At 38.2% G+C, this 26,350-nt stretch overlaps 1 long non-coding RNA gene across 1 annotated transcript; it reads left to right on the top strand.

Annotated features, from left to right (window-relative positions):
- The first annotated feature begins 7,952 nt into the window (after positions 1–7,952).
- Positions 7,953–23,924, top strand: LOC115344156. The gene is made up of 3 exons (XR_003924452.1): positions 7,953–8,058; positions 20,233–20,387; positions 23,851–23,924. It is a non-coding gene; the product is annotated as an uncharacterized LOC115344156 (long non-coding RNA).
- The last annotated feature ends 2,426 nt before the right edge of the window (positions 23,925–26,350 follow it).

Raw genomic sequence — 26,350 nt, 5'->3', positions numbered from 1 at the left:
CTTAAGTATCTAAGGCTAAGGTATTATGCAAAAACGTACTTCTTAACAGAAGGGAGAGTATCATCAATAAGAACATCACAATCCGTACTCTCAGTGAGGTTAGATCCAAATAGAATAACAGAATAATTCAGGTTGCAAGGTTCAGATTCAGAAGTCACTAGGTCCTACTCCACCACTTGAAGCAAGGTCATCTTCAACAACTAATCAATTACAGTTTTGGTGACAAGAACTCCCTAAGATAGCTCGGTATTCAATGGCAAGAAAGAGAGAGTGAGCGAGAGAGAGAGGATCCTCCTTTGAGTCAAAATTGGGCTTGCTTTTATTTATTCTGACCTGTCCCTGGAAGGTCTTTTGCAAATCAGAGTTTAGCTTCTTAATGACTAAAACTAATCTTTGTGAATATGCTCTCACATTCATAATCTGTCAAGTATTTCAGAAAAAAATAGTTTCCAAACTATTCGTTGTTCTTACCTGCGTACAAAAAAAGTTGGTTTTCTCTTTCTGAAATAAAGCATGGGTTTTTTTAATAAAGATTACTGTCATATGGCTAATTTCATGCCCAAATTGGAGAATATTCTAACATACAAGTAAAGGCAATGAAAGAAAGTCTACGGCCTCCCTTAGTTTTTGTAAGACTGCATCTGGACAGTGGTGCCATGCACCAGGAATGACAGGAAAGGTGGATGAAGTGGGAAAAGCAAACTGGTATGGATATTATAGGCTAGGATGTTGATGACAGGTACGGTTACAGCATTTCCAGAGGGATTTACAGTAGCTGTAATCCAGAAGCTGTAAAAATTCTTGAGAGATACTAATGGAAATCACACAGCTAGTTCCTTCCAAACAGAGAAAGTCAGAAAACATAACCCTAAAACAGATTAAATTACTACTTTTAAGCTATCTTTTATTGCTCTGCATTTCTTCCACATCTCTGGACAATGATATTAATGTTGTTCCCCCTGAGCCACACTTTGTAGTGCACCATTAACCTTCTTGCATCCTACAAATTTGATACCTTGCTCTCTGGCAGAGTGCAGAGCACACACACATATACATGTACACACAGACACACACACACACACACTCTGCTACAAGACTGTTCTTACAATGTTGGCAAAGATTAATTTTAAGTTTTAGTATAGGCATACATTGTACTCAGATGGCAGTCAATAGATCTAACGCTACCGTCAAGTACACAAAGTACATTTATAAATCTTTGGTGTTCAAATTAATTTCAGGCTGTGCTGCACACTCTTGCATCTACCAGTCTCTTATGTACCTGGGGTTTAATTGTTTCTCTCTTTGACATAATGAATGCCAGAAAGTAACCCTGAAGCACTCATTTTGCATCATAAATCACAGTATCTTTTTAAAAGGGAAGGATAATTACAACAAAATAACAGTTCAAAACTGCTTGGAGTTTACTTCTTACCTTTGACAAATAGTGGAAAAAATAATTGCCTAAAGACAATGTACAACATTGATTTAGGTGACTTGTTATGCACACAGAGTATTCTGCGAAAAAAACCTTCTTTCCAAAAAAAAAACCCAAACCCCAAAACCAACCACCAAACCCGAGAACTCTTCAAGTTCCTGACAAATTAATTTGTCCAGGGCAAAACACTGCACATTTGTAATTCCTTGACTGTTTTTTTAAAAGCCTGTGTGTCACATCTGTCCTCTGTATGTATGTGTGTTGTAGTTTATTTTAAAGAATGCTTCATTTTATCAGCCTGTTTTTTTATTGTTCCTCTTATTTTTCATGAGTTGTCTCTCCTTGGCCTTTTTACTTTTTAGCTCTTGTAGTTTTGATGGCAATATGATAAGATGCCATAGTTATACGAACCACTGTGTACTGGTACTGTTCTGTTTGTTCACTCTCTTTCTGGTGTGGAATCTGTCTTTACAGATTCTGCTGCTTTTGCTGAAAGCTGCTGGAGGTCAGATAAAGTTATACTCAAAGATATGATGATCTCTTATAATTGCTGCCCCATACGAATAAATATTATTTGAATTATATAATACCCATTAGATTGTACTAGACTTCTTATTATAAAAAGCCCAGAAGAGTTGCCTTGTTCTTATTTTAAAGGAATATGAGGGAAACAAAGGCAAAGTTATCACTGTTCAAGCTCACTACCTTGAAGATAGTTCAGGTATGTCTATATGAGTTGCTGTTACTTTTGCATTTACCTGTGCTCTTATTTTTAAATAATAATAAAGACATAGCCTGCATGATATGGGCAAGCTACCTTACCTCCCTTTTGCTGTTCTTCATCTCCAGTCCTTTCTCTCCCTCTTTTAGATCCCATGTACAGTGCCTGAGACCTGTTTCACTAGGCTAGCGGCTCCATTAAAATCACGAGGGTTTGTATTTCCAAGCAGCCTGGGTAAACACTCTGCTTTGCAGGGTTAGGATTTACAAGGGTAAGCTGTTCAGCTCACCTGGAGCTAGCAGAATGAGGCTGCAATTTTATCTGAAGGTCTCCAGCTACTACTGAAGTAGAAACAGCATGTAGGATGGAAAGGGCATACAAAAAGCAGGTCTACCTGCTACTTCCCCAAAGAGGGATATGGTCTGAAGGATCTGAATAACTTTGCTCTCCTCCAAATGTTCTCTTTGCTTTCTTCCCCATTATAAACCTCTTTTTGAGCTCTTTTGTGAATATGATCCTTGGCTGCAACCAACTCCTTTAATGCACATATCAAGCTACCCATACCTTCTTCCTCATCCACCCTCCTGTACAGTGAGTTTCCCATGAGAGGTCCACCATACTCAGGAAACAGTACTCAAACTGTAAAATAAAGACCAAACAATACTCTTTATGGTGCAATGCATGCCAAGGTTTTACAAAATACTCTTAATAGAGGTTTATTTAATTGTAGTATCTTATTTTTCATAGAGAATAACTGTAACAACACACTAAAATATATAGCTAAGAATTACACTTACTCTTATGACTTATTAACCTAATAGGTCTACTTAATGAATTTACCATGGTTCTATACTTTTTCACAAACTGTTGAGTAACTATGAATTTAATTGTAATTAGCAAAATTATCTCTTCAAATGTACAACATTATTCCTTTTAAACTTTACCTGTGATATTAAAAAATTACTGTCCCCTAGAAATTCAGAAAAAGACATTTTGAATTTGTTCTTCTAATATAAGATCTGCCCAAAGTAAATTGTGATTATGCAAAATAATTCTGCTTGGACCAACAGAAAATCAGAAATACTAGTTGCTACAAAACAGTTTGGTGCTCTGAAGAAGGGCATCAAACCAGAGCTCTTTTCCTGGACTGAAGATCATAGGGGTAGGAATGTGCTGCCACAAGCGTCAGTGAGAGGATGAACTAAATTTTTTTCTTCGGGATACTTTGGATGGAAAAGAAAGAAGGGAAAAAACAAGGCACCCCTGGGCAATTACACAGAATTGGGTTATTTATTACTGGAGATAAGGCTTGGTTTGAAGGCAAATGTTCACTGGAAGAGAATGTAGAGGGCAGGAAGGAGAACAATTTAACCACCTATGGACAGTATTAAATGAAAAAAATGTTGCAAAAAGAATAATTGCAAAATCCATGAAGGGTAGGACCACCAAACTTGAAAACCAAACTGGTAAAATTCTTTTCCATTTAGGTTTTCTTTAATATCTTTTGCATCTATACTGTCATAGCAATACTGTCAACATCCTACTGGAGTCAAAGCACAGAAATCTAGCTTCTGTTATTAAAAAAAAAAAAAAAAAACAAACCCCAAAATGGTTCATTGTCAGTATGCTCATTAGAGAAGAATGTTTCACTTATGTCATGGTTTAAGCCCAGCCGGTAACAAAGCACCACGAAGCCACTTGCTCACTCCTCTGCCCTGGCCCCGGCGGGATGAGGAGGAGGTAATATAAAGGCAGGCTCATGGGTCGAGACAAGGACAGGGAGGGGTCACTCACCACTTATGGTCATGGGCAAAAGACAGGCTCGACTTGGGGAAAAAACAAAATCAATTTAATTTACTACCCATCAAATCAAAACAAGGATATCAGGAAGTAAACTCAAACCTCAGAACACCTTCCCCCCAGCCCTCCCTCCTTCCCGCCTCAAGCCCACTCCCGGCTCTCTCTGCCTCCTCCCCCCGGCGGCGCAGGGGAACAGGGGATGGGGGTTGGGGTCAGCTCCCCACACCTTGTCCCTGCCGCTCCTTCCTTCCTCCTCAGGGGAGGAGGACTCCTCACCCGTCCCCTGCTCCACCATCATGTCCCTCCCACGGGAGACAGTCCTTCACCAATTTCTCCAATGTGGGTCCTTCCCACGGGCAGCAGTTCCTCACAAACTTCCCTGGCGTGGGTCCTTTCCGCGGGCAGCAGTTCCTCACTAACTTCCCTGGCGCGGGTCCTTTCCGCAGGTCGATCTTCAGTCACACACTGCTCCAGCGCGGGCTTTTCCATGGAGCCGCGGCCATCTTGGGGGGCCTCCGCTCCCCCGCTCCCCTCCATGGGCTGGGGGGGACAGCCTGCCGTCCCACCACGGGCTGCAGGGGCATCCCCTCCTCCGGCGCACCTCCTCCCCTCCTTCCTCACTGACCTCGGTACCTGCAGAGGGGTTCCTCTCGCGTTCCAATCCCCCACTCACTGCAGGTTCCCCTTCTTGAATCTGTTCTCCAGAGGCGCGACCACCGTCACTGGTGGGCTCGGCCTGGGCCAGAGGCGGGTCCGGCTTGGAGCCGGGGAAGCTTCTGGCAGCTTCTCACGGGAGACGCCCCTGCGGCCCCTCCCCCGCTACCAAAAACCCCGCCACACAAACCCAAAACAACTTACAAGTTAGCTGATGCTTTTCTTAATGACTTAGTAGTAAAGCCCATTTTAAAGCCTTTTTTTTTTTTTTTTCTCCAAACAACAACAATGGAATGGAGGTGACAGCAGTCAGAATACTAAACCCACAACAGAAATAAGAATTTCCTAATAATCTGTAGATGTTGAAAGCACAATTTATGTCTTTGGACATGTTACTACAAAATTCATCATTGCTGAAGTATCATTTTGGTGACAGTTTGTAGAATAGATTTTCATTAGCAGGATTTTTTTTTTCCTTTACTTATTTATTAGTTGTGTGGTTTGGCAGCAACTATTGTAAAATAATTCACCAGAAGAAAGTATCACATATTTTCTTATTTTTTTAGTATTGAAAGAAAACATAAATGAGAGTCTTTCTCCTTAGCTGTACAACTAATATTCAAAATAACAAATTAACCAGCATATCAGTGGTCCCTCTTGGACTGGGTCCCAGGAAACCCATCTCTAGCATTAGCCAGTTCCTGAGGCTAAGAGCTCAGCAACAGAATGACTTGCCTTAGACAAAGCTTCCTCCAATCTATGTTCTATGGTTTATGCCTGGAAGCACAGGGTTTTTTTCCCCTCATAAAAAAAATAATAAAGCAAAGCAAATATACAATGGCATGGGATGCATCTGTGGCTGCTCTCGAAAACTCCATAAAATATCTAATCTTGTCTCACAAAGTTCTCTGGCCTTATTGTCACCATGACAACACATTTTAACAGATACCTTGATCAGTATAAATGTGTCACTCATCTACTAATTACGCATTTCTATGGAAACAATTTATCAAAGGCAAGTTAGGTAGCAAATGTAAATTGGAAGTCAGTGTGGTAAGAAGTGGACATTAACAAAAAAAAACCCCAACCACCCATATCTGAACTGCAAATGGAGTTTAATTTCTTTACTTGGATCCAAACACTAATTTCACTTCTGCAAAGGACTGAAGAAGCATTCAGACTGAATATACTCAGAGCTTGGAGTTAAAATTTGAAATTTACGCATACAGGATTTAAAGTGTAGGTTCTACAAGGTTAAATTAAAATACTTCAAGTTACTTTCAGGAAAACATTGCTTTGTTGAACATTGTTGCAGTGATTTCAGCAACAGTAACAAAGAGAACATTCATGCATGGCTGAAAATGTTTTAAGATCTACATTAATGATGTGCAACAATGGTTGAGAGGAGAAAAACCAAACATATTTAAATGCTGATCTGAGAATAGTCAGACACCTTTGGGTTATACCTGAATGATATTGAAAGGAATATACGGTAGCAGATCTCCTTCTTCTGATAATTGCAGAACATTCTTTGGCATCCTAGACTGTTACCATTAACCTCTCAGCTTCAAGTAAGTTAGGCAGCAGCTTCTGATGTACTTTTAAGGATATATACATGCATAGAATTACATAAGTAGCCAAGTTATGTACAATACAGGCCACACCTTGATACAGATTCAGCTAAGTAGTGCTGGCAGGAAATAAAAGAGCAGGAAAACTATCAGAAGTGGCAGACAAAGTATAGCTTTCCAGAAGAACAAATAGTAAAATGAACTAATCTGCAGTCAGCAAAACAGATATATTTGCTTACCTTATTTAGATTCACCTGAAGACTACCTGAAATACCAGGCTCTCAAGTTTATGTCAATTCTTTTCAGTTGGCATAGCATCCCCTTGCAAAAAAAACAAAAAAAAATTTGTTTCTATGTAAGTTTATATACCACAGCCAATAAATTGCTGCAATGTCACCTATTTCCTCCTAATTCTGAAATGCTAAATAAAGCTGTCATTCTCCCCCTAAGAAGTTCTGCTAGCCCAAACCCCAAATTTACTAATCAAAGGATCCTTAACAAGACTGCTTCTCCTTCTCTTAATCAGTTGGTTTCAAAACAAATTTCTCTATCCCTTTCCAGACAATCCATTCTGATCCCAACTAAAATGTTCATTTTTGTACCCTGTATTCAGCAGTGCTCTGCCAGTTCAGTCTGTCAGTTCTTCCAGCTCCTCATCCCTCATCACACAATTATATCCACAGCTGCCAGTTCCCAAAGGAGTTAGTCTCCAAAATTCTCATCTGTGAAAACTTTACTCATATAAGTAGTTCTATGCAGGAAGATAAAACTAGGATACCAGATGTCAAGAAGTAAGTGGAACTGCAACCACCTTTAAAAATATATATACTGTCAAACTACATAGGATCTAAATAACATTTAGCATCTTGAAAGCATGGCAAAATTAATCAACTAGAAGAAATGGGTCTCTCTTAAAATACCAGACAGTGTAAAAGAAACTCTTCAGACCTACACAGATATGATAGAAAGGCTGGTATCTTGGAGGAAATAAAACCACAGACTTCCTACTGTTTAAGAACAAAGTATGACAAGCATGAGCAGCAGAGAAAATGTCATTAAAGTTCTATATGGGAAAAGCTCTAAGTGTGTATCAATCAAGATAATATCAGTGGGAAAATGGCTTCAAACCACCAGCGGCTAAAATAGGAAGGTATACTTAGAAACATATGCTCACCTTGAAAATTTAATGCCAAAAGGAAAAGATTTAAGTAATCAGTTTGCATGCTTAGTGATTCCCAGAAAGCTTTTCAGCCCATCCTGTGTGAAAGTGTATGCTGAGGCATAGCTATGGTTCTTGCTGTCAGGATGTATTCTCATGGAAATTTCTAACTGAATCACTCAGTGGGCACATTTACATGGTAAAAAGCTGTAGAAAAATCTCCCAAAGCCAGAGGAAAGTTATACTGCCAAAACTGTTCAGCCCTAAGTGGGTTTCCAAATAAAATTCAGTTGCTCTATTGGGTGCCACTTGAATGAGTCAACAATAAACCAAGGCACTAGTTAAAAAAGGCCTTTTTAATATGGAAAAGTATCTTTCAGTTTCTGAAACAGCAATCCCCTTGAGAATGAACTGAAAGGTGAGACTTGTGAAAGGCTTTGTCCAGTTTCAGCCCGGTGCCTTTCATATGTTTAGAGATGCATTCTACTGTTGCTGCATATCAAGCTTGCAGCTTTAGTGTGGTTTTCATCAGTTGCACAGAGCAAAAGAAACATTTCTTCGGACGTTAGACAGCTTTTTAACATTTTCTGTATTGTGACTAACCTTCTAACATACAGACCTATTCATGAACCACTTTCACTCCCTTTCTTGTTAACCTCGTCTCACGCCTTTTCTTTCAGAAGTTCATCTGTTTGAGTACATGAAATGTTCACAGAAGGTAAGATGAAAATTAACTTCCTTCAGTGAAGGGTTGTTGTGGAGGTTGTAATTAATTTCATACAGCAATGAGTCTTTGGAGACCCACTGTTATTTCATAATGATCTTCATAATTTGTTTTGATCCATAACTTTCTCCAAGTAGTCTTTATGTCATTGAGGTAGAAAAGACATATTTATTCTAAAAGCCAAATATGTGGGGTGTATGGATGACATATTATTGATTGTGACTTCAGGAAACAATAAAAAAATCGGTGGTAAGAAGAAGTATGTACAACCTCATTGTTTGCGATGAATGTTGCAAGACATTGGAGCTGTAAATACATGCTGGGCTAAATTGTTTCTTCTCTAAAAATACCAGTAAAATACCAGATGTGAATCTTGAATTTTAAACAGTTCAGTTACTTGAGCTCACCAAAATATTCCAGAATATGATTTCAGTATTATTAAACATCTGTTAAATTATTGGGCCCTCCTGCCCTTTACCCCTAACAGATATTTTATGTAAGAATATTTTCTCTTTGGTTACTTGAAAAGTGAGAGCATTTAATATTTTAACAAGAACTACCAGGTGCTAAAACTTAACATGAAAAACTCCCTTGGTCTGCTGAGATTCACCCTTTAAAGACCACAACCATAGACTGCCACTGAGCTTTTGCCCATGTGATTCTGTGATTCTCTCTGTGATGTTTCATGTGCACTGTGATAATATTTCAAATATGTTAACCAGGTTACTTTTTTGTCATGTTTTACCCAGTTAGCAAGATTGTACTTGGAGAGATGGCTCCTAGAACGTGCAAGACATGGCAGCAGTTGAAGCATAGTCTGATGTTTGGGAAGGGGGCAATATTTGCAACAAAAGCACATTTCAACATCCCACATCCTGAAAAGTGACAAACCCTCTAATTTCCTATTAAATGGAAAGGTTTATATGCAATATCACCCTATTTTCTACTTAAAAATATATATTTAAATGGTTATTTACAATCTTTTCTTTCCATATATAAAAGAACATTTTTGATCTCATACCAAAGCTTCCATCTTAGACCAGCCCTACTGTGGAGATTCAGAAGGTGGAATTATTTCAGTAACTCACACCCTAAAAAAATGCATCAGAGTGGTGTTTCAGGGCACACATGCTGGTGGAGGCTTTGTCTTTTTGGTGAGACACAGAGCAAAAATTCAGTTGTAGTCATGGTGGCCTTAAATTCTACCTAATACTCCATTTGATTATAACTCAGTTCTTTATAATTCTTTGCTTTCTATTTAAATGTTTTGTTGCTATTTAAATTTTCCATTTACAGAACATAAAGTCTGACAAACAACACCAAGAATTATCATATACTGAATATATAAAACCAGCCATATCCATCATCCTTAGGAGCACAGATAAAACCTACTGCCAGATCTTCTCGATATTCATAGCAATATTTGAAAAAACCCCACCCATCTGCCATGAAAGGAATTTCTCATGTTGATCCTTTCCCAGTCAAACAGAGTAGGTGGATAATAGTATTAAAACAGGGAGTGAAAATGGGGCTAAGTTTTAAATAGCATAAATGATAGCAGCATATAGACAAGTTTGCTTTAATCAGTCAGCCAGCATTAGACAATTTCAAAAACTGGCAGTTAACAGTGTTTTTCTTAGCTTGTGGTATTTGAAGGACATTGACATACACATCAAACAGAATTCAGGGCACACATTGCCAGTTGAAGTTTTATATGTAAGCTAAAGTTGGAATTCAATCCCTTTATCATACACGAGACAGACAGAATCTCTCCTACCAAATTTCCACTCATTTTGAATGAAGAATGAATTTTTTGAGGATTTACAGGTAAACATGTTCATTAAAATCTAGTCCCTAAACGAAAATTGTCTGTCACATACTCTACACCAAAGATTCAGCATAGGTCAAATTCCATAGCGAGCTTGCAATGCTTGTGTTGCTTTATTATTCACAAAATTTAGCATTTAAAATATAAAATGCTAAATTTCTTAAAGAGGTCCTATTAAAAACAACAAAAAATCCCTTTTTTCAATGGAGGGCATGAACAAATATACATTCCCAAATCTTGACCTTTATTCTCTTGTTATACACCTTCCCATTGCTTTGTCCATGTTCCACTATGCACAAATGTGCATGTATGAGCATACATATGCCCAAATAACAACTTCCCTCTGCTTTCTGTGGCCACATTACCTCACCTAAAACTATTTCAGCCCAAATTCATTTATCTTCCTGAAGTGTGGCCCTTATTGAAAGGATTTTTGCCATCATTTTTAATAGCTAGCGGTTCACCAATCAGCAGAAGCGGCTGCATAACCTCTTCTTCAGGAACAAATCACAAAGGGTATCTCCTCATGATCTAAGGAAGATAGCAGAAATGGATGTCCTTCTAAAATAACCTCCTGATACCAAGTTGGTAACTTCACTTGTATTATTGACAATGGAAGATGACAACCATTTTGAAAGATATTTCTCTGTATACAATCTGTAAAATGACAATGTTTTCCTCAAGAGAAAACTACTAGTTAGAGGATAACAGGGAAAGACTTAATGTATCTGTTCAGGTGGCTTTGTTGTCCTGTTTTCACATACTTATGATGAAATAACAAATTTCTCCTTGTATGGGAATTGCACGATATCTTCCCCAAAATATTTGTACAGCAGTGATACATGACAACGAGAAACAAATGGAAGTCCTTGAAAATGAAGAAAAGCTCTTTAGCCCAAGCAGCTAGTTACCAAACCTGCCAACTGTATTGTTAAATCATCTTATGCAGTCTTTATAGAAAAGCTGTGATATACCAAAAATGATAAACTAAACCCAGTTGCTTTACATTTTATATATTTTACATTTGAAATATCAAGAAATATTTTTAATTGTTTTTTAATGCCATTTGGAAAGGAAAGAGTGGGTAAAAAATGTACTGCAGCACACTTCTAGGAGGAAAGGTAAGAAAGATTTGGAAACAAACTTATAATGAATGCTTTAAAGTTGAAAGATAATTGTTTCTACCTAAGTTCTGAATGCTTCAGCTGCCATAAAAGGAAACAATAAACCTCTGGCAAATATGCCTGGGAAGATGTGACTAAGCAAAAGGGTTTGCATCTGGAAATAAATTTAGGAAGTTGCAGTGCTTTGAAGATAAGAAATCCCAACATAGCTGCAGGTACAGTTTATCCCTGGGGGGGACTTGCAGCCCAAGATGTGGAGGGAGAATAGTGTCTCCTGCCAAAGTGTGTGGAGATGGTGGGAGCTGGTCCTGCTGGTACCAGGCTCTGGGGAGGAATTCCCCTCCACAGGCACAGACCGGTACCCCTCCTGCAAGGGCAACTGACAGCCAACACCCACTTCTAGGCAAATGTGCTACAGAATCCAGCATTCTAAGAGTCTTTTTTCAATATATTTAATGAGTCTTTTGTGACTCTCTTAAGGATTTCAGTCAGGACTGAAGAGCAATTTTTTTATATGTATGTAAAACCACTCCTTTCCCAAGGATGACAGCTCTTCCCATCCCAGTCAATAAGAGCCACAGATGCTTAGACAACACATACAAAGCTGTAGTCTTTTGAAAAGGAGGTATAAATCTCTGAGTTTATTTCTGTCCTTTACCTTATGCATCTGTTTTTGTAGATATTTGTACCACCATGCAGTATATAACTGGTGAAAAGCTAAGGAATCATTTCGATGGAAGGCATGATACAATTGTAAGAAATTACTATCTTTGTTCCCCAAATGTCATATAATCAATGAGAGGAAAAATTGTTTCTCTGAGAAATATTACCACTTCTGAAAGATTAATGCTGATGCAAGAGAATAGCTAAACAACACCCTACCTATTCTAAACATTTTTTAACTTCCTAAGACAGTGATTTTTGAACCTATACTATGAAAACATTTTTCTTAGGCATCTCAGCTGTACAGACGAGGAGAGGAGAGGAGAGGAGAGGAGAGGAGAGGAGAGGAGAGGAGAGGAGAGGAGAGGAGAGGAGAGGAGAGGAGAGGAGAGGAGAGGAGAGGGGAGGGGAGGGGAGGGGAGGGGAGGGGAGGGGAGAGAGGAGAGAGGATTGATTCGTTCCTTGTATCAAAACATACCATTTTACACTGACTTAAGTACTTGGAAAACCAACTACTGTTAAAATAAAAAAAAGAAATTTCCTGAGAAGTGAGAGGTTTATGATCTTCATTGACTACTGAGTGGTGCTTAAGGTGTCAGACTCAGTGTAAAGGTACAGATACTAGTTACTGTGCAGTAAGGGACATGGGACTAGGGATTCATGGTGTGTTAGCTATCCATCGAAATATCTCAAGTTTTCAGTTTGCAAATGTTTACCCTGCAGCAAATGTGAGGAGTAAGTTATTTTACTTATTTGCTTTGGATAGTAGCATGCACACAGTTATTTCAAAGTAACTGAATCTGTAACTTGCTTACCCGGTGGTGCATTGCTCATGTAGCAACACCTGTAACGCATTGTATTTTGGAACAGATTTGCTAGTTTGTCTGGTTGAGGTCACTCAAAAAGGTTGATCTAAAGAAGTAGAGTACATTTATTGTGGCTTTGTTAAATCACATTAAACTTGAAGTATTCACTGAGAACATAAAATATTCATTTAAACTTAAACTGAGTTTCATTTAGTTTAATTCATTTCCAAGACAAAATTTAACACTGTATAGAAATTGTTCACTTACTTAAAGTGAGACAAATAACAGATGAAGTAGCAACTCTGAGACAAACACTTTACAACTAGATCATTTTGTCTCTAAGACTTAACTTTTAATTCTTATTAAATCTCAGAAACCTTTAGGGCTTCTCCTGAAGTAGGTTTACCTACACTGCACTAGGACATTTATTTGATTACTGAATAACTAGCGGCAGCCAACAATGCTGGATAAAAGCTAGCAGGACAATAACCCCTACGCCTCTTCCATCTTTCAAAGGAATGACTTTACTGTGGAAGAGTCAAACTTACATTCACCAGCAACACAATCAATATTTGAAAATTTCCCATTCTTTTAATATTAGATTTGCTTAGGGCAAAGCAGAAACATCCAAAGTCTGCAGCGGAAATGTGTGTAGTGTCCTCTAGCCTTTAAGAAGCTTGTTAACTACCTTAAGTCACCTGGTGGCCAATTAACTGATGATAGAAATGTCTCATGGAAAATCCTCTTCATGGTACATTTTGAAACTATTTGCTGCTAGAACATTTTTCTCTGCAAAATGTATAGGTTTAAATCTCCCTGAAGCATAGAAAAACTTAAAGAATTACTTCGAAACACAGCTAAATCATATCGTGGAGAGTAGCTGACAAGACTTTAGCAGAGATTATCAGTATTTCAGTGTAATCTGGTGTTATTCAGCACAGGTAGCTGCAGGGACAGAGCCCAAGTTTTGGAGAACACACACTGGTATGTGCTCACACATGTGTAGACACACACGTAGATGCACATAGACATGTATACAGGCACACACACACGTGCCCACATGTGCCCACATGTGCATGACCAAAAATGCACAGAGACTGACGCACACACATGCACACACACAGATCCAGTCCAGGAAAGCAGCAGACTTTCCGGACCTACCACAGAGGAATCCTGAAAAACATCCAGTTGGCCTAAAATCTCAGAACAGCAGAAAACTATGGTTCCTTTTGTCCCAAGAAATACAAAAATAAAATTACAGAATAAGTGAGACATTTGTTCTTCCCATTTCTATACTCTTTCTAATGGCTATCCCAAGGGATTTTTTTTTAAGGATCTCTGTGTATGCATCACCCTGCACAGTTCCTTCCTTTAGTATTCTTCCTTTTAGTATCCAAAAAAATAATTACTTCCTTTGCCTTTGGCTGTGGTTTCTCTTCTCAGTGGAAAACTGAATTTCATGCCAAACCTATTGTCCAACACATAGATCAATAAATGCGAAGTGATGCTGCCAGTGACACTGATATGGTGGGGCTGAAGGAGCCCTTCTGCTGTGCTGCTGGGTCCATGAGCCCAGAGGTGCAGCAGAAATGGCAGAAATGGGGAAGATGTGGCGGGGGTGGGGAAACTGTGGCAGAAATGGGAAAATGTGGCAGGACACAGCAGGCACCACAGGAGGCGTTTCAGTGCTTGGGCAGACATCACTGGCCCTGCAAGCAGTCCTGATCTTTCCTAGGGAAAAGGCAGAGTGCTGGATGGAAGCAGCTCCTGGGTTTGACCCATGGCATTACCTTGACCTATACTGTCCAGATTTCATGGTGGCAGCAGACAAGATTAAATACTAGAGAAAATTAATAAAAACCCTAGTTTAATTGGCAGCTACAACCAATATTAAATAGATCCTCTTAAAGAATAGTGCTTCTGAATCACTAAGATTCAAATATAATTGAAAATGTGCTTATGAGAAACATTTTTTGCAAAGCCTGTGAAACTGTGAGGATTAGGTTGAAGTATCCAACATGATCAATATCTTGCAATCACATTAAGGCCTCAGGCAACAGGGGCCCTCGTTCTTTCCCATTTTCCATTTTCTGTTTTCTGTTTCTAGGCACCATCATAGGCAATCAGACATGAACAGAAAATGAATTTGCTACAAGCTAGTTTCATTGTAAGTGGCTTTGATATAAGTGGAACAAGGGTCGGTAACTTCTAAGCTCCAGTAGCCTGATAAGAATATTAAGTCTACCATTTATCCCCAATGAGTGCTTGATTAGCCATACAGTGCTCTGCTGACAGAGTTCACTAAAAATACATTATGCTAATAACACTTGAGTGCCAGCAACACTGGGAAAGCCCAGGTCTTAACACAAAGAATGAGTCATTATGGTATTTACCTGGCAGATACAGTTATAGGCAAAAATACAACTTCCTAGTCCTGTTTGCAAAGATACAAGTAGAAACAGAGGTGATTCCTCAAAGCACATAAGGATTAGAAAGAATAAAAAGAAATACCCCATGTTGGCACACTGGCATGTGGGAAATAGAGATGCTCAGTTTTTCAGAGCAGGCAGCTGTTAGTGGGGACAAGCCACTTCTATGTATTTATCTTTGTCTAAACTACATCATATGGCTATTCACTAGTGCCTCTTTCTGCCTGGTTTAACATCAAACGTGTTTCCTCCTTGCTGTGTACTCGCACTGTAACTGGGGATTCCCACTGTGGTCCCACGGCTCCTGCCTGTTCCCCAGCCCACTGCCATTGCCCTGCTACTTGTGCTTCTGCTAACGTGGCATTTGCTCTTGTCTAAGGAAAGGTTTTATAGGCTGTCTCTCTTTCTTAGCGTCAGCTACAGGTGTTACATACCCCAGCAACAATCCAAACCATATTTCAATGTATAGAAGACAGTTGGGTGGAGAGGTTCATTGCTACTTCAAATTAACTCACTGAATCTTACAGCTTCTTCCAAACACCGAACGCCCCAGTCCTCTTCACAGTTCTCCTGTCCTCTACCATGGCTGCCAATGTGCAATTAGCAACCCGCCTAGCAGGCCTCTGGACCCCATACAGAAGACAGACGCATTCTGCAGCCGGCTGCCTGGCTGCCAGCTATTGCACAGGCAAATTGGTCTACAGTACTGGGCCATGACTCATAGCAAGGGCAAGCAATCATTTCACAGACATACAACTGAGAGTTTTTCAAAAAAGGAACAAGCCTGGAAAAAAAAAAAAGCACAATTAATCCAGTCATTAGAGCTGGTCAAACTTCACCCCCCCCCCCCCAAATCTTTTACTAGCCAGAAATGCTTTTTAAGCCCAGCCAAAATTAAGTCAAATTTGCCAAACAGTTTCAAAGAACAAAGATAACATTTCAAAAGGCAATGGAATGTCTCTTCAATTTTAAAAAGATTTGATTTTTAATATGTTTTAAAGGTGCCATAAAAATACTTTCAAGAGTTGATAAAAATTAAACCCAAAAGATTTGCTTTAGAATGTGTAAAACATTTTAGTGTACTTGAAACATATCTTTATTTTTAGTGCTTCATTTTGCCCAGAAAATGGAAGAACAAAAAATAGCTTGGGACCCTACCAATTTTAAGAAATGTTGACAGTGAGCCAAAACCCTCAGCTACTCACAGTCAACTATTACAAGCCACCAGACAGTTTAAATGCAAAGGTACAAAAGAGCTAAGTAATCTGATCTATTGTAGCTGCTTGTACGTGAAGTAGTAATGTGAGAAACATCCAGGCAATGGAGTAAAGCAAGCACTTCCATTCCACAATTTGTCTCATGCTAATGTAAATGCCTAGAATAGGTCAGATGAATCATGCCTTAAAAAGGCCCATTTCTCTTCACTGTCTAGAGGGGAAACACGGGTGACTAGTGCTGGTGTAGCATCAATGCTGACAGTGGGGTGAGGTGAATTTCTGCATTATAATAATTCACAAAAAAATTAAAATTCTTATGTGAAAGACCCATAACATGGGGCCAGAAACTGGAAGGACTGGCCAATGGAAAGGACATCAATTCTTGGTGGTGACTCTGGCATTCAACATTTCACATCCTACTTATTCTCTGTGTTTACACTCTTTTCTCACCTTTTCTTCCATTTAACCCTCTCATATTCCTTTGTTATTACCCATCTTCTGTCTTTCTTTCTTCAAAGCACACGGCTTGATAGCTGTTTTTCAGAAGCTACCATTGACAGTGTCCACCTGCTTCTGTCATCTGCTTGCTATCTTTCATCACCATCAGAAAACGAAAGAGGACACTTTAAAAACCATGAGCACTTATCCATAGTAGGGTATGGGAATTCTCCCAAACTGGCAAACTGTACTGTTGTCAGCAGGAAATGACATTAGATGTGACTCCAAGCAAGGACTGCTCTGTTTTTTCAGACTTTAACCCTGAAATACCACCTTCATTACCCTCCATTTTTCAATGTATTGTGTGGGCTCAGACCTCCCTTTGAATTTTTGTTATGAAATCAAGTATTCCAGGAACCCTAACCCCAATTTTTTTGTCTTGCCCTTCAAGGACCTACTGTAAATTCCATATGCAATATTCCAAGTTTTACACTTGTCTAGTTTCCTTGCAAGCAAGACAAAAGCCCTTAGTGGGGCCTTGGAATATTTTTCAGTTGGTCCAAATCTGGCCAATGGTTTCACTGTTGACATCATGTTAACTGGACAGTGACAAATTTTGAAAAACATAACCCCTATACCTAAGCAGAGAAGAGTTGTGTGTAGAGTTATTACAAATAATTTAGTATGCATTCTTCATTATATATGCATACATATATGTGTACGTATATATATATATATACAAACACTGCATCCGTCTCTTAAATTTCATTTCATTTTTGGCTAGAAATTTCTGATGATACCTACTATATCCTACAAAAATACAGTAAGGATCACAACAAAAATCAAGGGCAGTCTGTATTACTCCTAGCTGTAAAAAATCATGTATTTGACTACACCTCTGAGGCAAGAGAGCAGCGCCTGTATCACCCCACTCCGTAAAAGGAGTTTACAGGCACCAAACAACTAAATGGAAAATATATTTCCAAAGAAACCCACCATACTCCCGGATGACTGAACTGCTGATCACTTCATCTGGCTGTCTGCAAAATTAAAGCAAGCTGAAAGTTTTCAATTTACAGTGGATAGTGTACTTAAGCAGCAGAAAATTATATACTTACTGTTCCACTCCAACTGTGTGTTATATGAAGTACAATGAATTCCAGTAAAAAAAGAAATTAAACCAGGTAGTAAATAATCAAACTATACTCTTCATTAGCTTTGGTATTTATTCTACTATTTTGCAAGCAATAAGAAGCCGCATGCAGTGTTAGTGCCTTTTATTTCCTACTGTCCTTTATTTTTTGCCATTTATATTACCAATATTTCCCTTTTACATTTTCCTTATTGTTCCTTTTTCCTCTCTGTTCTGGGATTCTGATATTGTTATTCACCAAATTTACTATCAGGTTTAAACACTCTTTGGTTTATAAAGTTAATTGTCCATCAATACAAACATGTCAATCTAACTTCTCTAGCTAATCATACCAAAGTCTATCCTGTTATCACCCTTTCTTTCCTGATAAAATCTCAGTTAATTCCAGGAATATAGGACAGGGGAGAAATTTTTCCTGAGCACTTATGAACCTGATTTTTGACAGTGGAAGGATACACTTGGATACATGCAAACTACATTTGAGGCAGAATAGTTATGATCAGGTAAAATCCTGCCACAGATTTCCAAGAATTTCATCAAGGTAAGTGTACAGGGACTTCAGTAGATACTGAACATGAAGCAAATTAAAGACATTGCAGAATGAGGTTTTATGAAAACAAACCATCAGTCTACCTTCAGCTGAACATGTAAAATTACTGTTATGGAACATGGGGACTTTGGCCCTTTTTTTAAAAATTATTTAAAATCTCTCATCATCTGTCTTTTTCATAGTTCTGTGCTGTACTCTTGGCAATAATAGTGAGCGTGTTAGACTCAGAAACAGTAATTAGTATCTGTTCATACAAATGTTCTGGCCTGTTTTTTCTCATTACTCAAACTCCATACACAAGACATGTTTAAAAGCATAAATTGTTTTCCTACTGCGCTTCTAATTAACACTTCCATTAAGACCCAGGCAGAGAGCATGGAACATACTGAAAGAAACTGCTGTTTACAGAAATGGTGATAAAATGTACACAAATATGTCCTGCAAAGTGCAATCAAGCCAGCTTGTGTGACATGTGGATGTGTTTCTCTGTGTATGTAAGCACAAACAGATGTGGTACACTCACATGCAAGACTAATTTGTTCATTAACATTAAAAAAACTAGGTGAATAACAGTCCATTAATTTTTATAATTACTTCTTGCATGCCCATTTCACTGCTCAATTTTGTTTATGAAGCCCTTTTTAGCTTCAGTTTGGCTCCTTGGCATGATCATACTGGATACTTCAGTTACCTTCCACTGGTTTTGTATTCACTAGACTGGACTTACTTGGATTTTTATATTTATACTCTTTCTAATGGCCTCCACCCCTCTTCTTATTCTATGTGAAATTTGAGTTAACCTTAAATTAAGATAAATAGTAACAGTTTACCTTTTTTTTTCCCCATCTTGAAAGGCAGAATGAATTGATCAAATGGCTTGCTAAGCATCAAATAGTTCTGGATTTCTAGAAGAGCTGATTTATGCCTTTGAATAAAAACATGCATAATCTTTTCGATTTTGCATACATTCAATACAAAACCAAGTGAGAAAAACCTCCAAGCAGCTGTAACTGAATTTCACCTCCAGAAATCCCACTGTGAGACTCAGGAGAGTCAATCCACAAGGAAAGAGATTAAACAGATAGTCTTGTGACCTAAAGTGCAATAAGCTTTGCACTGTGAGAGTAAGTTTGAAAGCTTGACAATTAACTGTAACTCAGGGTTGGTGATAGGGGGATGTTATTTTTGTTTTTAATTACATTTTATTGAACAACTAAGTGATAAGCATCAAAAGTCAAGATTGTCTTGGATCATCAAAGATGGGGGGGGTAGGGGGGGGGGGGGGGGGTGTTTGTTCTGTGAATTCAGGCAAACTACAAGAGCTTTTCCTGTGTTTACCTGAGTAATTAATGAAAGACCAAATTGCTTTTGAGCCAACAGGCTGCAGTTAATTGGAGTTATGTGCATTCAGTGAACTTAGCGATTTGGAGTAAAAAGGATTTACAGTGTAGGTGACAACCCTTTTCAGGGAAATACCACAGCAAAGGCTGGATATTCAAAGACAGCTTCCAGATGATGTAATTTACGTGGAGAGCTGTCTCTTTCGTTTAAAGTTTGAAAGTGGAAAAAGTAGTGGGTTAACTGAGAAAAATGCTTGGAAAAAGTTTAGTTAAATAACAAGTTTAAAAAATGGGATTCAGACATTCAGCCTATTGCTATTATTTTTTAACTGGTAAGTTCAGTGAATTCAGAGAAGTTTGCCAGTCCACCCTAGGGAAAATTATGTTTGCAGGGACAGACATGTCCTAATTTCTGAAATTATTACCGTGCTTATTTTTCAAATATATCTCACTAAGGACTGGAGGCATATCGTGATGCTCTTGATCAGATGTAGTAGCATCTAATAATCTACTGTTATTATCAAAGAATAGTTAAGACAATTTGATTTTAAATGTACTACTCAAAATGCCAAGAATCATCAGGATTTGTAATCCTGTTGGTTATTTATTTTATTTTCCAGACCTGCCTGAGTGTGTTCACCAAAGTGTTCTCAGATAGAGCTGTGGTGGTACTGGGAATCAAAGACTGCCAATGGACAAGCCTGCTGGGCAAAAGGACAAACAGAAAAGATGTCGCCCTTCTTCCTGATGAATGCTGTTAAGTTCAACAGACAAGGTTCCTCTTGCCTCTTTTCTTGCTCTAGTAAACCTATTTTCTCTTCTTTCTCTTAATCAAAGAATTTTTCACTTACGCAAGAACAAATTTAAAATAAAGCTGAGGAAGTGTTCTTCCTCCCTTCCTGAGGAAACTAACTTTTAAGTACATATACTCTTTCTTGGACCTAGTTCTCACCAAATAACAATGAACTGATCAGACCTCAATCTCAGTACACCTCATGAATTTGTGCACTAAATATTTATCTTATTAGTCTAGAAGATCTGTCTAATTTAGCTTTTTCTCTTTCACTTCCTTTTTTTTCCACCAAGGTTCGAGACAACCTCAGTTCTTTCACTAAATAATTGCATTGTACATTGTTGTAGGAAAAATAAATTCTCAGTCACTTCATCTTCTCTCTGATCTGTGCCTAAAAATCCTTTATCCAGATTTCTTGGAATTCATGATACCGTTGACTGGTGGATATTTCCATATGTTTCTAATAATGAAAAATGTGAAATAGCACGGTTGGTTGAATTTCACATGACTTTAAATGGACTTGTTTGCTTTACATTATATTTTTCTGAAATAAGAGAAGATAAAAGTTGTTCAGTCATTGTTCTCTGCTTTTAAAAATCATAATTTTACTCAGTCTTCCAGTAATGATTTTTGTAGACAGTTTCAGAATTCTTTGTTCAAAGTCAATAATCATACTTCTCCCTCCCTATCTCCCTTCCTTCTTTGTCTTCCTTGTCCTTTTCCACTAAAAATGCTAACAAATTGTACTGGTATTTCCACATACTTTCAAGCATAAAGTGTAATCAAAGTAAAATCTCATTGTTCTCACTGGGTTAGGGATCAGCCCTGAATGCCTTTACCCTGAGCCCTACTACTGAAACGTCTGCAACACTTCGTGGGAGGTAGTAAGATATTTCGACAGTTTTATTTTTAGGCTGTCTGTTGGGACTAAAATTGTGCAATGCATTAGAAAACTTCTTTCAGCCTCAAGTGCTGTGGGTGTCTGCAGAGGCTGCAATATAATCTGTGTTTAAGTTGTTATGGGCTAGATTCCCAGTGGCTACCTTTCTAATTTGATAAACCTAGAGATCCATTACATTTTAATATGCAGTTCATGAGTTAATAGAAAAAGCTGGCTCAAGTTAGTAATAAGGTACAAATTTCCACACTGGACTTTAATCATTTCAGGTGACTGGATATTTACAACAAAAGACCTCTATAGGTTTCGCAAGTTGTGCTGTATGAGAGAAAGAGCATAGGGCCATAGGGTGCCATTTTTTTTAAACAGTTCTCCATTGAAGTCAATGAGAGACTGTGATATATGAGACAATTATATGAGAGAGCTGGGGTTGTTCAGCCTGGAGAAGAGAAAGCTCTAGGGAGACCTTATAGCAGCCTTCCAGTACCTAAAGGAGGCCTGCAAGAAAGCTGGAGGGGGATTTTTTACAAGGGCATGTAGTGATAGGACAAAGGGTAATGGTTTTAAACTGAAAGAGGGTAGATCTAGGTTAGATGTAAGAAAGTTCTTCACTGTGAGGGTGGTGAGGCACTGGAACAGGTTGCCCAGAGAGGCTGTGGATGCGCCATCCCTGGAAGTGTTCAAGGCCAGGTTGGATGGGGCTTTGAGCAACCTGGTCTAGTGGAAGGTGTCCCTGCCCATGGTAGGGGTGTTGGAACTAGATGGTCTTTTAGGTCCCCTCCAACCCAAACCATTCTATGATTCTATGATTCTAACTGTACTGAAAAACTGGACCTCTATTTTTGGTTTAATTCACGGCAAATTCTGCCACACTTGCTCCCATTGAGTATGACCTTGTGAATAATGATAATGAAACCCTGGGACTCCATGAGAAGAAGAGTTTCTCAGTGTGCAAAATGTCAGCAGAACCTGGTCTCCCCGCCCCCCCCCCCCGGTATGAAATGCTACAGAACAGGAGAATGGTACCGAATCTTTTGTTTTCATTGGAGTTGGTTGTTATTTTATACTTCGACCACCTAAATATCATATAGCCAATGGGCATTTAATGGAGCTTCTCATGTAATGGAGTTACATGAAAACAACCTATAAAAATGTATTTGTATATGTATCAATAAATACATACACAAATATCTGTATATGTGTGTTCTCACTGTCAGTTAGTTGAAGTGTCAAATTCCATATTTATTTCTTCCGCTTCCAAAACTGTTGAATACAATCATGTGAGGCCAAAAGACTCAAGGCAATGCCATTATTAAGTGGAAAGCAATTACCTAGTGATGACTGACATTCAGTGGCAGACATTTTGATAAATACAAAACCTGCTATTTTCTCTGTGTGAGAATAAAAACTTTCTTTTAGAGAGATGGGAAATTTTCAAGGAAAGTACTGCTTTACTGTATAGTCAGTGGCTCTTCTACAGCCTTAGCAACATCTTTGATAAATAGTTTAATTTCTTTCCTTGTTGAATGGCTATTTTCATTACTTATTAGGATAATGTCGTAAAGTTGCTGGTTATTCATTGCACATTTCTGTAAATTACATTAAATCACTGAACAAATGGTTAACAAAACAAAAGAAAAGGAAATACACAGGCTTCTAAGTAATGCTATGTATTTCCAATGGAGCTGAGAAGACTCAGCTAAAAGCAGTAAAAAAATCAGCATAGAGAAAAAGAAATACATTCTAAACTGATTTCTTTTGGTTGCATTCATTTGTACTTACTTTATAGGAAGATCTAGTGAAGAAATTTTCTGGGAATAACATCTCTGGAAACCATGAGCAAGGATACTCGTTGAAACACTTTTCCCATTTCCTAGTTCAGAACAGCTACATACTATATTGAACAATTATATTTCTTGAATTTGGAACCATTTTAGAAACCCAAATATTCACATCAGAATTCTGACAGAAAGGTCTTGTAGACAGAGAAATGTTTTACACTTATAACTGGGTTGATACTTAGTTTTATCAGTAATGCTATTCCTCTGAGGAGAAAGGGATTAATGCTGTTAGTATGATACACTGTCATAGGACTGTAGGTGTATCACTACTTTTACCAGTATAATTATATCGGTTGTAGTGTGTACAATATTATTATTTACAAAGCAGGTTCACAAATGACGTTTGTTAAAACAAGGAATTCAGAAAAAGTAGTAGATACACTGTGAATACTGAATATTTAAGCAGACTGAGGAGCCAGATTTACTCTGAATTGCTAAATGATTTTTGCAAGTCACAGTGCAAGTCTCACAAACTACATGCAAAGAAAAGAGATTTAAGTGAATAATTAAATAGCACAGTTTTTTTATACAGAACTAATTTTTTTGTATTGTTAATCCTGTGCATATATTATTTCCCAACATAACACTTCTGCAGAATTTATTGAATGTATGTTTCTGAGTTCATGCAAGAAAATACATACACAAAGGAATTTTGCACTTTTCATGATCCAAAATTAATATTAAATGCAATGTGTTTGATTTCTAGGCTTCCATGGACAAAAGACTTCAAACATTTCCTCTCCTGAAACCATCATGTTCTGTAGAATTAGCTGACAAAATAAACTGTAACTTATGGAAATACTTCTTTTGTAATCATTCATAATCATTATATTTTTCCCTCTGGTTTTGCATGCAAAGATACTTCCCATGCCACATATTGAAGGTGTCTAGACAGGCCAGCAGGGATAAATTCAAAGAAATGGAAACAGTACAATTCATAGTGTGATCTGTGAAACCAAAATCCCAATTCTGACATCCTAGGACAATAAAAACACAGACCAACTCATCTGATTGGCAACTGGGCTCACCACTAGCATATCCCAAAGGGGAAAATAAGACTGCTAACATTTAGCTAAAATAGATGCAGAAATTAAATTAAAAATTGAAACTTTCAGTGCATTGCAAACCTATTCCTTTCCTTCAAAATGGAGGTGTTCTTTTGGGAAAGATATCCACACAATTCTGCTGCATAACACAGGCTCTGGAAAGAGAGCCTGGTGTTACGAGCTTCCTTGCACAGAGGGTAAGGGATAGATGGACTGGGTAATGTTTCCAGCCCCATGTGTTTCACCCTCCAGTCAACTACAAACATCCGTAGATACCTGGCTACTTAAACTGGCCTGGCACAGAGCACACAAGATGGGATCCTGTGGGAAAGAGAGGAGGGGAGAGGAAGGGAGAGGACAGGGAGAGGGGGAAGAAAGGAAGCAACATATGGATGATTAATTCCAGGCACAAAATCCAGCTAGCAGGCTCATTTTCTTATATGGCTTGTGTAGGCTTGTGTAGATAATTCAGATATCATAATGCCAAGTCACATAATAAATAAAAACCCAATTATACTCATCACCTCGTATTTTGGCCAATGCAACATTTGGCCTCATTCCATCCTGTGGGATCATTTTCATGTAAAACAAGCCAGAAAGTTTAGCAAAGCAGAAATCGTTCCTAGGATAACAGATATGAAGAGTCCCAGTTATGTGCCAAGCCCAGGGTTCCTTTAAAGGCATAACGATATGAGAAGTTACTCTTAATGTGATTTGGGGATAAATGATATTTGTTGCTGCCTGATTTGTAGTGCAGAAAGAAACAAGAGACACAAGGGGCTTCTCTCACACGCATCTACAGATCCCAGCACATAATTTTGCTGCATACTTCTATAGCAGGCAAACGATGCTTCTTAATGTATAACTAGAAAGGGAAAACACATGAAAAAGACCTTTTCAGTGCACCAAACAGTACAGGTGCAAACTATCTTATGTATTTTCTGTACATTGAAAAAAAGCACAAAAAAAAAAAAAAAAAGGGAACAGGAAATACAGCTGTTCATTGCATTAACAAGCTGCTGGTAGCATTAGGGTCCATCCACAAAAACTGCATTGCACTGGACAATTTGTAATCAACCTACTACCTGACGGAATTTGCAACCACATATTAGGCATGAAGCGTCTCTCCTTACCATGAAGTATCTCACCAAAGACAAAGTGTACAGGAGTCACCAGGTGCCGGGACCAACCTAATCCAGTCACCTCAGATATCCTGAAGCATCGTTTCAAAGCTGTTCCCCTGTCCTTCAAATCATGAAATATTTGGGGGGAAGAAGAAACAGACAATGCAAGAATGACAGCTAACATACTGATGGCATTGTTGTCAGGGTAGGATTCAAGTCTCTGCTCCATCAAAGATAAATAAGTTTTTATAAAAAGCACAAAGGATTCAGCAAGACAGATCACAAGAGCCCTCAATCAGAATATGCTCAATATGATGATCAGCAAACTCCATCCAGGGTAGAAAACATGCTCGAGTAACTGCAAAATCATTTTACAGATAAGTTCTATACTCACTGAACTATTGGATAAAAAGAAGAGATCACTGAATTATTGGATAAAAAGAAGAGCTCAGACTCTCCCCAGCTGTGCTTTCTGCAGATTTGGAACTGGTTTGACACTGCTTTCTGGATCTATTCCTCAAGTGGCTTACACAAAGAAATGCCTACATTTCCAACTCTTGAGCTAGAGAGGGATCAATACTACCCTCTGCTTTCCTTTATATTTGCAAGAATATGTCACCATATTCTTCCAATAACAAAAAGCTACTTCTAAATCCTTCACATTAAGGACATCCAATTTTTATTTTTCATTTTTGTCCATATAAATGAGTTTTCTGAAATCTAATGGAGTGTAAAGGAAGAAGTTGTTCCTTCTCAGGAGCAAATTCTTGAATCCCTTTTAGTGTGTTTTTATGGTACTCTATATACAAGGTTGTAACAAACCAAATATTTAAAACCATTAACATTTCCTGTGTTACAGAATTTTTAAAATGAAATCAGTGCATTCGAGGAAGGCTGTAAGGAGGAGAAAGCAGCCTGAAGCCCAAAGCTAGGAATCTACTAATTAAGATATGTAATAAAAATGTTAATCGAGTAAACTTAGGGAGGATGGGGGAAAGCGATTATGTAATCCTCTTGGCACCATATAATGTCTCAG

Source organism: Aquila chrysaetos, chromosome 7 (genome assembly GCF_900496995.4).
Source record: "Aquila chrysaetos chrysaetos chromosome 7, bAquChr1.4, whole genome shotgun sequence".
Lineage (NCBI taxonomy): Eukaryota > Metazoa > Chordata > Aves > Accipitriformes > Accipitridae > Aquila > Aquila chrysaetos.
The sequence above is the reverse complement of the archived record's forward strand: the minus strand, read 5'-3'. Positions and strand labels throughout refer to the sequence as shown.